Consider the following 15,082-nt stretch of genomic DNA (forward strand, 5'->3'; position numbering starts at 1 on the left):
CACTGGATTAGTTTTTGAAGCAGCTTCCCAAGCCATTTAATTTTCTTTTCATGGGTCCAAAGAACTGCTCTACATATTAATTTTTTAAGTCACTGTTTGACTCCAAAAAGTTACCACATTCATTTTGAAGTCTTTCCTTTGAAGTTCTTTGGCTAAGTAAAGAGCAAACAAGATCATGTCACTTCCTGCTTAAAATCTTTGAGCATTTTGCAAGTGTTAGTGAGCAAGTCGCTTCTTGAGAGTCCGCTCTAACCATTCCCCACAGCCCAGACATGACCCCTTCATACTTACTCTCATCCCAATGGCATGTATGACAATCGCAGCATTTATTAAACTTGTCTACACTAAACTACACTAAGTTTTTTGAGGGCAGAATCTTTGGTATACTCATCATTATGTTTTTAACATCCTGTGTAATCCTAGTGATTAGTAAGTGCTCAAGTTAGTCTGTTGAATGGGTATTAAGTGTTTAAGTTACCTAATTGTTTATACATAGACACACCTACTTTTAATTTTTTATTATTATTTTTATTTTATATGGAGATAAAGCATGATCACGGGAGAGGGGCAGAAGGAGAAAGAGAGAAAATCTTAAGCAGGCTCCATACTCAGCTTGAACCCACCACCCTGAGATCATGACCTGAGCCAAAATCAAGAGTCCAATGACCAATTGAGCCACCCAGGTGCCGTGACACATTTATTTTTTTTTAAACTTCTTTTATTTCAACTAATAGGGTATAATACTGTTCAGACTCTGCTTTTAATTCCAAACTGAACCTTAATACAATATAATATGTTATAATATTATAATAATTATACGATATATTATATATATCTAATAATATATATATTTTTTGAAACTGGCTTCATCCTTGACATGAATTCTTTCATTTTCTTCTTACAGTTATCATACTTACCAGAGTAGAAAAGGGCTATTAATGAAGCATCATTGGTGTTAGAACTTCAAATAAAAGTTATTTTACATTTTCTAGAAATCCCTAGACTAGCTAATTTTAATACCCAGCAAACTCATCTTGGGTCATTTCAATACATATTCACATGAATCACCAATTTCTGATTTGCTTTAGATGATTTTACTTTTCAGAAATAATCTTAGAATGGGAGAATTTTCAATGATAAAATGATACAAAGCATATTGTACATATAAAGTGGAAAACTTGAATAAAAGTGTTAATTATTCTCCTTTTTATGTTATTATCCTGTACAAAAACACCTGATGAATTCAAAGTTACCATTTTCTTCATCTGCAAGATGTAGGCAACTAAAATCCAACACTGATGTTGCATTAGTGACATTTAATTTGTTTATGGTTTAGTTTTTCACGTGCTGTGATATTCAAAGAATGATACTTTAATAATCTAATAGTAATAAGCTAAATTATATATATATATATTTTTTAAGAATTGTAATAGCACATTACAGAGTAGTGCATCTCAAAACATAATGTCACTGTTTACAATCAGAGACTAATATTGAATGTGATGGGCCATAAAATACAAATACAAATCTTAGTGGATAAATATAAAATCTCAGTACTAAATTTCTACTCTGAAAAATTAGTGGCTGTTCAAAAATCTGATTCTTTTCTAGGAGTGGGAGTTTTCAATTATTAGAGGATAGATCAAATCCTGTGATAATTTAGCATCAGCACGTTTCTGATTGAAGGGTCTCTCCCATAAAGCATCTGACAAGGTCAAGAGGTTTCATTCTGTGCTGTTTATTCACAATTGATTTCTTTTCTCACTTTGCATTTTCAAGCAATTAATATTTTTTCCTGTACTAAATGTATTCTACTTCTTGTTTTTACCCCTATCAAATTCTCTATTTCATGAGTGGAGAAGTGAGAAAATTAAAAAAAAAAAGGAAAGAAATATAAGATAAATAAGTTGAAGTGGAAAAAAATAACATGTTTCCTATTTATTAAGGAAAATGCTGTTCCATAGATCTGAATTAGTCAGGCAACGTTTTTAAAAATTACTTATGCAATTTCTTCGACTCTCATTAATTCAGGTATACATTCTCATTTTTTAGTTGCCTAAAGACTTTTTGAGTTATAACTTTGAAGCAAACTTGAATCATCTTGTCATTGTGCACTATCATTTTAACAATCCTTTAAAGATCATGTACCCTTAGACTCCAGCAAACATTAACATCTGGAGGTGAAAGATCTAGCAGATGAAACACCTCTGAGAAAAATTATGAGTAGATATAATTATGTAAGTAAGGAATAGGGGATTGGTGGTGTGCACTTGGATAGACAGAGAAATGTAGAGAAAGTGAGAGTGAAAGTGAGAGAAACTGAGAAAAAGAGTCAGAGATATGTCCCTAAGGATCAAAGCATTTAGAAATTTTTACTGGAAAGGAAGTTACATGTAATATCTTCATCCACATTTCAATCTGGAAAACTGATTTTCATGTAGCATGATGAGAAATTGGAAGATCTCAAATCTTTTGTAAATGACAAACAAACAAGTAGGTTATTTTATCCCAGTATTTCCTCCTATGAAGGGAGAATATTAGATATGAAGCAAACATATGACAGTCTCTGTTCATTCTGACATTTTTCTGTGAAAAGCTCTGTGATAGATTGGTAGCAGGGCAGGTTTATAAATGTTTTATGTAGTAGAATTGATTTCCACAAATAAAAAAAACTAAACACATATTTTCTTCTCAAATTAATATTTTCTTCCAATCATTCAATGCTGTTATTCAATATGTTCAATGTTGACATCAAACTTTTATTAAATATGGAAAACATTTTTATTAAAGTAAATATATTTGTTTGAGGTGGTGACCCACCTGAATAGCCAGCCATTTCAGTTTGGAACGGCAGATTGTTTCTGATACTTTAACATAACAGAGCTGGCTTGTTTTTATCTTCTCTAGCATTTGAGTGTGATTGGTATGGATCCCAGTTAAGAAGAAATTCACATATTAAGGAAAACTTTTTGAGCACCTGTTTTTGTGTTTCTTTATATTTGCCCTTTATATTAAGTATCAGTGTGTCTCTCACTGGGCCTTGACTTAACACTCTCTACCACTTTCTTGAATCTATTGAAGGGTTATTTATCATCTACTATCGTAGATTGTTGAGAGACATAGTAATAATTCTTTGTGTTATAATAATCAAGATAAAAACTTCTCAATGGAATCTATAGGCATCACTAAAATTCTCTGCTCTCGGGGCGCCTGGGTGGCTTAGTTGGTTAAGCGTCCGACTTTCGCTTAGGTCATGATCTCGCGGTTCGTGGGTTCGAGCCCCGCGTCGGGCTCTGTGCTTACTGCCAGCTCAGAGCCTGGAGCCTGTTTCAGAGTCTGTATCTCCCTCTCTCTCTGACCCTCCCCTGCTCACGCTGTCTCTCTCTCTCTCCTAGAAATAAATAAAACATTAAAAAAAAAATTCTCTGCTCTCATTTTCCCAAATTCACCCAGACCAAGCATGCGTTCTCTATTCTGAGAATGAGTATTCTTTTCATGGGCTTAAATTTTTACTGTTGCTTCTAAAACTACTATTGTTTATCAAGGAAGTTGGGTTGAAAAATGTTGATTGGGGTATATCCACATTGGGATAAAAAGTAAACCATCTAAAGAGAAGCAAACTCACCCACCCAGCCCCCATCTCCCCAGCTCCCCCCAACACTGCCTCATTATTCTTTAACCTAACTACCCCTAAAGGGCTTGTGTGCCTTGGACATCTCATTGTCCTATAAAGTCAGTAAGATCACCATGCTCGAAGGAACCCTTCTAAGGCTGAGTCAGGTGAAAACACATCCCAGGGATTCTGCCTGCCTTTCTGGCTTCTGCAACTTTAATCACTTCCATACAGTCTTTTGCTGAAAATATCCTCCCACTTCTTTTTCTCAGGATCTACCCAGTAAAAGTGAGAATACAAAGCATTTCTAAAGACAAGAGTGGGTGTTGCAGAGAAGAGGTAAGTGACTGCACAGAAGGTAGAAAATACTTAGGCAAGCAAATGATTGGATCAATGCCTGAGACTGTGAGGGCCCTGCTGGAGGTTAATATGAATGAGATGTTATGCTTCATTGACTAAGTTTACCTAATTCTTTTACACATCAATATTACTTATTATGATGCAGTTGCCTAACTTTGTAGCAATTTGCTATCTAATCTATAAAGCTATTATTACCTTCAACAGTGATTGGGAAAACAGCAGGAGCATGCTCCGCTTAAACCTTAATTATTAGACCACCTTTGCTTATATGTACTGTGAGAATATATGATCTCTGCCACCCAGTAGTGCTCTCAGCATCTTACTTCAAAGAAATAGCTAAAGACACCACATCAGTTTAAAAGCAAATCTGCTGTGTGGGTTTTCGTAATGAACTGGGAAATCATAGAGGTTTGTTTATCCCCTCTTCCCTTAGCATCAAGAGAAGCCCTTAGTTAACCAGTAATATATTGCACAATACCATAGAAAGTAGAAGCTTCATAAGTGAAAAATTTTCTGGATTGTTTACTTTAGGATATAGCTGAAACCTTGATTGTGTATTCTGTCGGTTTCTATAGTTAAAAGCTGCATTAATGTGGCTGAAATACTTTCAACTAAGTAGAGATAAAACAAATCAGCAGGTATTTAAACTGAGGGCTATGAGGTGGAAAAATCACCACTTCCCCTTCAGGTAGAAGCCTGAAGATATATCTTTGTTAATGAGGTTTCATGCTGTCTTACTGGATCCTTAATCATTTAAAATGCAAATCTCAAAGAATGAGGTAAGAGCTATCATATATATGAGAAGGTGGCTGATTTTTTAATAAATGATTATGCCATCTGTCTCCCTCATCATTCTGCTAACTGTGAAATTCCACCTATGAAATTACATGAACTTGTAAACTATAAACAACACAGCTCAAAACTCAGCAAATGGAATATCACTTTTCTTGGATTCCCTGACTCTTCTCAATTCAGAGAGTTTGTTCACATGGTCAGTTAGGAAGGTAAGAATGATCTTATATGAACAACTGACATTCTGCTCCCTATCATTATTATAATTTTTTCATCATAGTGATTTCTGAATGAATGAGAAGGACGCTTATAAAAAATAAATGCCTTTATTTCAAAGAGACCTACTTTAGGTATTTTGAATATTCAGAGAGCCTAGCCATGCCTGAAAAACTGTTCAAGTAATTCTGTGTGAAATCAGAAACGCGGGAGGAGAATTCTGTTTGTGTTTTCAGGGACTTTTTTTTTTTCAAGAACTCAGGGTTAACTCATACTCTGCTTTCAATGTCTCCTATCTGTGATATATTTGAGGAGTTTCTCTGTTTCTTCTCTGTGTTTTTTTAAAATATTTACTTACATTAGAGAAAGAGAGAGAGAGAGAGAGAGAGATAGCGCATGAATAGGGGAGGGGCAGTGACAGACAGAGACAGAATCTGAAGCAGGCTCCAGGCTCTGAGCTCTCAGCACAGAGCCCGATGCAGGACTCGAATTCATGAGCCATGAGATCAGACCGAACTGAAGTCAGATGCTTAACGGATTGAGCCACCCAGGCGCCCCCACCCTTTTTAAAAATTCTACTCGTGGCTCATTTGTGCCACAGTCTCTTTCTCTGTTGTCTCCTTACTCTCAGCAGCTACTATTGGGTCTGTTTTGAGTCTTCATTTGCTTCCCTCCTACCCTCATCACCTGCAACTCTAGGACCACGCTCTCTTCTGTACTCACTCTACTCCAGCAAGGGCTGAAAAGACTTTAATTTCCTTGGAAAATTCCTTAATCTCTCTCAATATCACTAACCTACATTTAACAGCAAAGCAAAGTGAAGGAAGCAAAGAAATAAACTAGACAAGAAAACCATCCACAAAGCTGTGAAGGCAAGGAAGAAACACAGAGTCTGCACAGGACTAAAACTCCCTAAGAGAAGGATCACTTGTTAGTAACTAATTATACGGGGACAGGTGTATAGCTGTTTTCCAACTCTTTAGAGAGTAAAATAGTTGAAAAGTTATTTGGGATCAGGTGGCATACCTATTTTTGAACTGCTCAAAGTCAAAAAGTGGTAAAAATTGAGGCTGACTAATGTAGGTGAGTCTGAGGTCATGAAAGATCTTGTATTCCAGGATGACTTCAAGTTCATTTTGATGAAACTGGACATTTATTAAAACATTTCAAATAAGGAAATGTGTATCACATTTGCAATTTTAAACGGTCACTTATAATGCAGTGCCCTGGGGAGAGCGAACGGACAGGGACTGGGATGATGGCAGGTTGCGAAGCTCTCTGGGTCGTAGTGGGGAGAATAATGACTATGTACATGTAGCCATCAGTCTTGGGGAGGGGAGAATATCTTAAGGAGGCAGCTAAAGAGAGAAGAGTTTGATTTAACATTCTGAGAATGTAAGTAAGATTATACCTAACTTTTCAAATAGATAAAAAAAAAAACGGTTTCCAAATTTTCCATTTACAGTGTTGTCCTGCATATAATGTTTGTCTTCTAAGCCTTAGCCTAATACCTAAATAAGTATTCAATCAAGGCAACTTACAGTGTCTTCTTTCCCTTGGTTTTTAAATCACATTATATTTGCATTGAGTATTCTTCTTTGCAAGCTGGCTTTCAACATTCTGGGTGAATGACAATAAAATAAATCTGGCTCCCTCTGAAAGCTATATATTTACATTATTTCAAATCTTCATATCTCTCAATATAGTTTTAAAAACACTAAAATTACACATGTAGGTTATTGTGTACAATTTGGTATTATTTTTATAAAGTCCAAAGTTTCAAGTAATTTGTATGCAGTAATAATTATTTGTGTGTGTGTGTGTGTGTGTGTGTGTGTGTGTGTGAATGGGTGTATGTGAATGTGAATGGGTGTGTGTGTGTTAAGTTTATTCTACTTTTCATCATTGTTCCAGAATTAAAAAATGAAGATCTGGTTTTTATTTAACTGTTTAAGCTTTTGTAAGAAGTATCTTATGTCTTAAAAATTAATGTGATAAATCTCTCAGAAATATAAAAAAATAGTAACCCATTTTAAGTGTTTCTAAGAAAAGTAGATGAAGTGAATTAGCATAAACATACAATTATGTAGCTTATAAAATGCTATTTTAAAAGTTGGCTGTGCATTGATTTTGTCGTATAACCCCCAATACGATTTTCCCCATAAATTTGAAAACTTTGAACTTTGTTTCAAAATAAAGCTCAGAATTCTGCAAAGTGGGTTATGTGAAGTAATAAGGAAAAAGCCTACATATGAATTATTCCTAAGTTAGAAAATTGCAAAACTTTCTGTAGGATGTCAGGGGAAGGAAAAAGTAGAAAGAAGGCTAGATATAAAGTTGTTTTCATGTTTTCAATAAACAGAAATGATTTATTTCTCTAGAATGATTCATGAATGTATGTATTCAATTAATAATTTACTGTCTACTCGGCATATGTCGTTATGCTGGCACTATGGGGGCATAAATGTAAACAGTGTCTCTCCTTGTCAGCTGCTTAGAAGAGGACACAAAATAGTTATTAAACAAGGGACATTGTCACATGCCACAAAAGAACCTGAAATAAGTATGTCTTTAAAATTTCAAAGGAAAAATAAATCATGCCTGGTAAAGATGGTGGGGAAAGAAATCTAAAGGAGGTAACATTTGAGCTGATTTGTGAAGGATGGTAACACTCAATAATGGGTAATGGAAAAGAAAAGATGTTGCAGGTAAATGAATAACATGAGAAATATGTGTTAATGGAAGGGTGTGGGGGAAAAGTTAGAAATGATATGGTGGCAGAGCTCCTGGGTGGCTCAGTTGGCTAAGCATCTGACTCTTGGTTTTGGCTCAGGTCATGATCTCATGATTCACGTTTGAGCCTTGTGTCTGTCTGAGAGCACAGAGCTTGCTTGGGATTCTCTCTCTCCCTCTCTCTACCCCTCCTCTGATTGCTCTCTCTATCTCTCTCTCAAAAATAAACAAACTTAAAAATTTTTTAAAAATCATTTGGTGGCAACATAACATTTGAATTTTATGAAAGTCATTATAAAATGACTACAACAATGGAAAGATAGAAGAGTTGTAGTGACAAGGGTGACATTCAGTGATAAACTAATGACTTTAGACTAAAGAAATAGAGGTACACATGGGGAACCATTAAAAATAGTGATAAGGTGAACACAGGAGTGAAAGAACTAGAATGATGTTTTAGCATAAACTTATGAGAATAAAGAGAGAAATTTGATAGGTCAAAATAGGTCAGAAATGTATTGTAGTACCTAGATGAGAGGTATAAAGGATCTAACCAGTGATAGTGATGATGTTAATATTTACTAAGAAAATACTACCTTTTCAGGGGATTCTTTCACTAGAGTCTAATATGAATAATGTGTTGATTTATATTTTCTACTGTGAAGAAAAGAATAGAATTGTGGGCCGCCTGGGTGGCTCAGTCAGTTATGCATCCGACTTTGGCTCAGGTCATGATCTCATGGTTCATGAGTTCAAGCCCCCCATCGGGCTCTGTGCTGACAGCTAGCTCAGAGCCTGGAGCCTGTTTCAGATTCTGTGTCTCCTCTCTCTGACCCTCCCTTGCTCACGCTGTCTCTCTTTCTCTCTCCAAAATAAATAAAACATTTTTAAAAAGTATAGAATTGAAACTGCTAAATCTATGGAGAGCCCATGTCTTACGATGCTTTGAGAGTTGTTAATTCACATAAAGTTTTGTGAGTGAATTCTTCATGTCAATAGGCATTTATGTAATATGCTTTGTACTAAAATGCTATATATCCTGAATAGTAAAGTTAAGCAAGCGTGGGAAAGATCCAATATTCATTCAATATTTTCAAATCATCCTTATTATTAAGCATTTTTCATAGGAGACCTGAAAAGTCTTACTTACCAAATCCATCAAATTTGAAAGTCACTGTTTCAATTTTACCTCAAAGTTTTTAGGTCTTATATTTAAATTGACACAAACTGAGATATTTTCTGAGCCTAATTTATCATGGATAGGTCAAAATAAAATTCCTGAAACAAAAATTACATGATAGTATGTGCCTTGTATGTTGCCTCATCTCACTTCTTATAGGTCACAGATATTAAGTATAGAAAGAAACATGTCTAATTCTTCTAAGGAACTATGTATATTGATAGTACCACATGTAGGCAACTCGGGATGTTTACTTTCTATTGCTGGATGTAAAATTAGGATGGATATGTGTGTGTGTGTGTGTGTGTGTGTGTGTGTATGTGTGTGTATATATATGTGTGTGTATACATATATATGTATATATATCCCTCAATCTATTTTATCTGTCCTCTTTTCGAAGATTTTATAGCCCTTAAAGCTGCATTTTAAAAACTCCTTTGCAGCTAGGGTTCTAGACATGAATTAGTTTTCACCCTTTAAATGTGCTTCCATGAGATTTGGAAATCAAGCCAAGAAACGCCCTCTACCTTCAATTCTGGCTACCCTGATTTTTGAGGAAGACCATGGTTCTCTTGCAACAGGATCCAGTGTTCACTCTTTCCAGAGAAGCAGGAGCCTCTTGCTCTTACTCAATGGGTTACAACTGTGTGTGTGTGTCATTTCAGTTTTCTGTTATCCAAGGCTTCTCTGGTAGTACAGAAGGCTTTATGACCCACCCTAGAACAGCCTAGCTTCAGAGTGAGCTTGCTCTGGGTTCTTCTTGAGATCACTCTAGAGTCCTACCCTAGAATTGGCTCCTTTAGCCTTTTGGACTATTTTATAAGCACCTAATTCTAATAGCAAATTCTTTTTTTTCCCTTAGACTGTTTTTTTAAGTGTCTATTTATTTGAGAGAAAGAGAGCATGAGCAGGGTAGGGGCAAAGAGCGAGGGACACACAAAATCCAAAGCAGCCTTCAGGCTCTGAGTGGTCAGCACAGAGCCTCATGTGGGGCTTGAACTTATGAACCATGAGATCATTACCTGAGCCAAAGTCAGATGCTTAACTAACTGAGCCACCCAGGCACCCCATCCTTAGAATGGTATCTGTTTTTTGCCTTGAACACTAAATGATATAGCCTATAACATATTGAAATTATATCGTTAACCAAGGCTGCAAGACAGTTTTAAAAAGTATCATTAATTCTATCAGACATGCATTTTTGTGTGGATGACCAACTGTGTGTGTTCCTTGTTTGGGGGATCAGAGTCTTCTATGTTTTCTGCACTCCTTCTCTGAGTTCCTCCTTTAAGCAATTCCCTTTGACTCCTGTCTCCTTTCTTTTATTACTGTGTTTTCTCATATTTCTATTATTTTTCAGTCACCCTTTCCATCCCTGTAACAATTTTCCTTCACTGTACTCCAATCAGTAATTTTTAGAGCACTGAGATAACAGATTCTTCTGGTTCAAGGCCTGAAAGAGCTGTCAGAATGACAGATATTTTCTAAATGGGTCCTCAAGTTTTACTCATTCGTAGGGTGCCAGAATCACTGCTTTCTCTGGAGGTTCTTTTCCTTTAATAGAATAAAATTCTGAGGTTGTGTTCAGTCTTTCCAGTGTGGATAAAAAGAACTTTATATAAACACAAAGATGACAATGATTGCTTTAAAGAACATAGGAAGAAGTGGGGTGCCTTGGTGACTCAGTTGGTTAATGCATCCGACTCTTGATTTCAGCTCCAGTCTGATTTCACAGTTCAGTTCATGAGATCCAGCATTGTTCCTGAGATTGAGCCCTGCAACAGGGTCTGCACTGATGGCTTGGGATTCTCTCTCCCTCTCTCTCTGTCCCTCCCCCATCTTCTCTCTCTCTCTCTCTCTCTCAAAATACATACATAAACAGGAAAATAATCAAAGAACATAAGAAGAAGTTATATAGAAGCAGCTATCTAGACATAACTGAATTGTGGAAGCATCACAAAAGATTCAGAAGGCTACTGAAATTGGTCTTGCTCGCTTACGGAATTTCAAGGGTTAGCTTCATGAGAGGGGTCAGGAAATTTTGGCTCTTTTCTCTCTTATTGCTATATAAGAGCTGTGGAGATACAAAAGAAAGGGATAATTAGGTCAGTGGGGAAACCTAACAATATATACTGTCAGGTGAAAAGAAGAGCCTTGAAGTTTTATAATATGCTTTCTAGGTTACAGTCTGTTTTGAGTTAGAAAATTTACCATGTAAACTCAAGGCTTATGGAGCAAATCTTCCATATAAATGGTGGCAAGATAATGCACAGAACTCATCATTTTTATCCTGCTACTTTTTACATATTTTTTATTCTCAGTGCTAGAAGTGTATATTATGTCACAGTTTTGTTATTAAAAAGTCATGAGAAAAAGTAGGTAACACATGATGTGCACTTAATGATAAATACCCATGAGAAGCAGTAAAAAGGCTTTTCCTGATCTACTTAGTTGTGCAAAATTTGGCAATTTTCACCAATGTGGTCAAGTTAGTACTTGAGATATGTTTATGATCATTTTAATTCTCAACATCTTTTTAAATCCACATGTTAACATTTAATGATTAATTACAAATTATATAACCTCTAATAGAAGAAAATTATTCTATATGCTGAATAAATATTTTCAATTAAAGATATTATAGGTGCGCCTGAGTGGCTCAGCTGGTTAAGTGTGAGACTCTTATTTTTGCTCAGGTCATGATGTCTCGATTTGTGGGTTCGTGCCCTCATCAGGCTCTGCGCTGACGGTGCAGAACTTTCTTGGGATTCTCTCTCCCTCTCTTTTTTTTCCCTTCCCCTGTGCTTGCTCTCTCTATCTCGCTCTCTCTCAAAATAAATAAATAAGTTAAAAAATAAAACATAGTATAAAATATTGAGACAAAAACTGTATTATTTATCTTCTGGATGGACCAACATCTGGCAAACACCTGACGGTACTATTCCTTTAGCTCTGGACATTACAGGCAGGTTTAAATATTCACCATAAATTCTCTGGAGCAAGAACACAGAAGAAGAAAAAGCTAAGGGGATTATTGCATCAACTGAACATTTTCATTTTCCTTTTGTTCATTCTTTTCTCTTGTTACCCGTAATGAAACACTGGTGTTCAAGGCAATCCTTAAAGCCTTTGGTTGCAGTCCCCAGAGCTGGCTCAGCCATTAGTCCGTGGGAAGCCTCTGTACCTCCAGCTAGAAATTATCATGCTAATGAAAACAAGTACTAATTAAACAAGTCAATAGCTTTCTTATTTTTTCTTCTTTCAGCTATCTCTGTGATGTCTTCTGATGAACAGACTTTCTTAAAATTAAGTTTCTTTTGATATTTTATTGGCAAGCAATACAGTGTGCCTATTTAAAATATAAAACTTAATAAATTTTGACATATGTATATGTGGAGAAACCATCAACAAAATCGAGGTAATTAACATATCCATCACTCTAAATTTTCTTCATGCCCTTAATAATTCCTCTCTGTGCAGCTTATACCCAAGCAAACAGTGAACTAATTTCTGTCACGGAAGATTAGGTATCATTTTGTAGAAAAGTATATAAGGAGACTCGTAGAGGATGTGTGCTCTTAAAAAATATTTTTGGTTCGATTGCTTCATTCAGCATAATTATTTAGAGAATTATCTAAGTTGTAGCATGTATCAAGGACTCACCACTTTTTATTTGAGTGATATTCTATTGTATTAATATACCAAACTTTGTTTATTAGTTCACCTGTTATTGAATGTTCTGGTTATTTCCAGTGTGGGCTAATGCAAACAAATCTGCTAGCACTTGATATGATCACTGTTTTTAACTTTCAACCATTCTAATACATGGTAGTATGATGTCACTGTGCCTTTAATTTTTTCTCATAACTGATGATGAACATCTGTATATATCTTCTTTGGTAAAATATCTGTTCAAAACTTTAGTCCATTAAAAAAAACTGTTATCTTTTAAAATAGTTTTGAGAGTTTTTATTTATGTGCCTGATTTTCAAATATTTTCTCCCAGCCTGTGGCTTGTCTAACATTACTTTAACCATATTTTTAGAAAAGTAGACATTTTTATTTTTAATTTGGGATAGGCCATATTGATCTATTTATTCTTTAAAAGATTGTGCTTTTGGTGTCATATCTAAGAAATCTTTGCCTAACTTAAAACCATATATATTTTCTCCTATATTATTTTTCTAGAAGTATTGTAGTTTGGTATTTTACATCAATAATTGACTTTTTAAAATTTTTATATAAAATGAAGCATGGATCAAAGTTTTTTTTATTATGAATATCCAATTAATCCAAGACATTTGTGGAAAGGAAACAAATATGGGGATTTTGCTAAGTGCGTTTTCTGTGTCATTGGAGATGATCATGTGGTTTTCTTTACTGATTCATTAACACGGTGAATAATTTGATATTTAAATTTAAACTGATTTTGCATTTCTGAGTTTAACCCCAGTGTTCATTGTGAATCAGTCTTTTATGTATGCTTGGATTTGCTTTGCTGAAATTTTGTTCAGAATTTTGCACTTGTTTTGACAAAGGCTCTGTAGGTGGTTGTGTTGTTTTTCCTGTAATAATATATTTTTGGGGGGATTTTTATGTCAGGGGAATGGTCTCTTCATGGAATGAGTTGAAGTTTATTCTTTCCCTGCCAACTTTCTGGAAAAGTTTGTATAGAAACTGTTTTGTTTTGTTTTGTTTATAAATGTTACTAGGATTAACTAATAAATCCATTGAGGCTTGGTTTTCTTTGTGGGAAGCTTTTTAGCCATAAGTTGTATTTTCTACTATATATATCGTTAAGTTTCTTTACTTCTTCCTGATTGATATTTGTGTGTTTCAAGGATTTTGGTCATTTCTTCTGTTCAATTTATTGTCATTTCCTTATCATATCATTGTACTATGGATAGAATTTTGTCATGATATCAATTCTCTAAATCCTGATATTGATAAGTGACATCTTCCTCTTCTTTTTCCTGACCAGTGTGACTAAAATTTTATCGATATTTTTTAATGTTTGTTTATTTTTGAGACAGAGAGTGTGAACGAGAGAGGGGCAGAGAGAAAGAGGGAGACACAGAATATGAAGCAGGCTCCAGGCTCTGAGCTGTCAGCCAAGAGCCCAAGGTGGGGCTCAAACTTATGGAACAGCGAGATCATGACCTGAGTCAAAGTTTTGAGCCAGCCAGGAGACCCTGATTTATTGATCTTAATAGTGACCTTTTGTTTTCATTGATTTTCTCTATTTTATTTTCCGTTTGTATTTAATTGATATTCACTATGATCTTTTTGTTTTCCTTTCCTTTACACACTTTGGGTTTTATTTTAGGGTTTCTTAAGGGATAAGCTAAGGCTAATATTATGAATACCTTTATTATTTTCTGATATAGTTCTAAGATATTTCAGTGCCTTAAATTTCTAAGTGTATGCTGCTTTTAACAACATTTTATAAATTTCTATATGTCGTATTTTCACTTTTGTTCAGTTCAAAATATTTTCTAATTTTCCTTTTGATTTGTTCTTAAGTAATAGGTTATTTGGAAGTATTTTATCTGGTTTCTAAATATTTCGAGACTTTTAAAATTTAGGATAACTAGCTGATTTAATTTCAGTGTTGCCAGAGAATATATCCTATGGGGCTTAAATCTTCTAAAGTTTATTGAGACATATGTTATGACCCAGAATATAGCCTATCTTAATAAATGTCCTGTGTATAATTGAGAAGGACATATATTTTATTGTTGTAGAATAGAGTATTGTATAAATTTGGGTCAGGTTAAGTTGGATAGTGTTGAACAAAATTCTTATAATCTTATCTGTTTTCTGTCTCTTGCTTCATCAGTTATTGAGAGAAGGTATTAAAATATCTTATATATTTTGATTTATCTATTTCCATTTACAGCTTTATCATTTTTTGTTTTAGGTATATTGAAGCTCTGCTATTAAGTACACAAACATTTAGAATTTTTTGTATTCTTGATAAACTGACACAATAATTATTATGAAAGAGTCTTCTCTAACCTTAGTAGTACTCATTGCTCTGAAATCACCTTTGCTTTAGATTAATATAGCCAGTCTGCTTTCTTTTGACTTGTGTTAGTCTATTTTTCCATCCTCTTACAGTCTATTTGTGTCTTTATATTTAGAGGGTGTTTCTTTTAATTTATTTTATTTTTATTATAGTAAGAACA

This window comes from Hyaena hyaena, unplaced genomic scaffold (genome assembly GCF_003009895.1).
Source record: "Hyaena hyaena isolate Hyena2069 unplaced genomic scaffold, ASM300989v1 scaffold_1150, whole genome shotgun sequence".
NCBI lineage: Eukaryota > Metazoa > Chordata > Mammalia > Carnivora > Hyaenidae > Hyaena > Hyaena hyaena.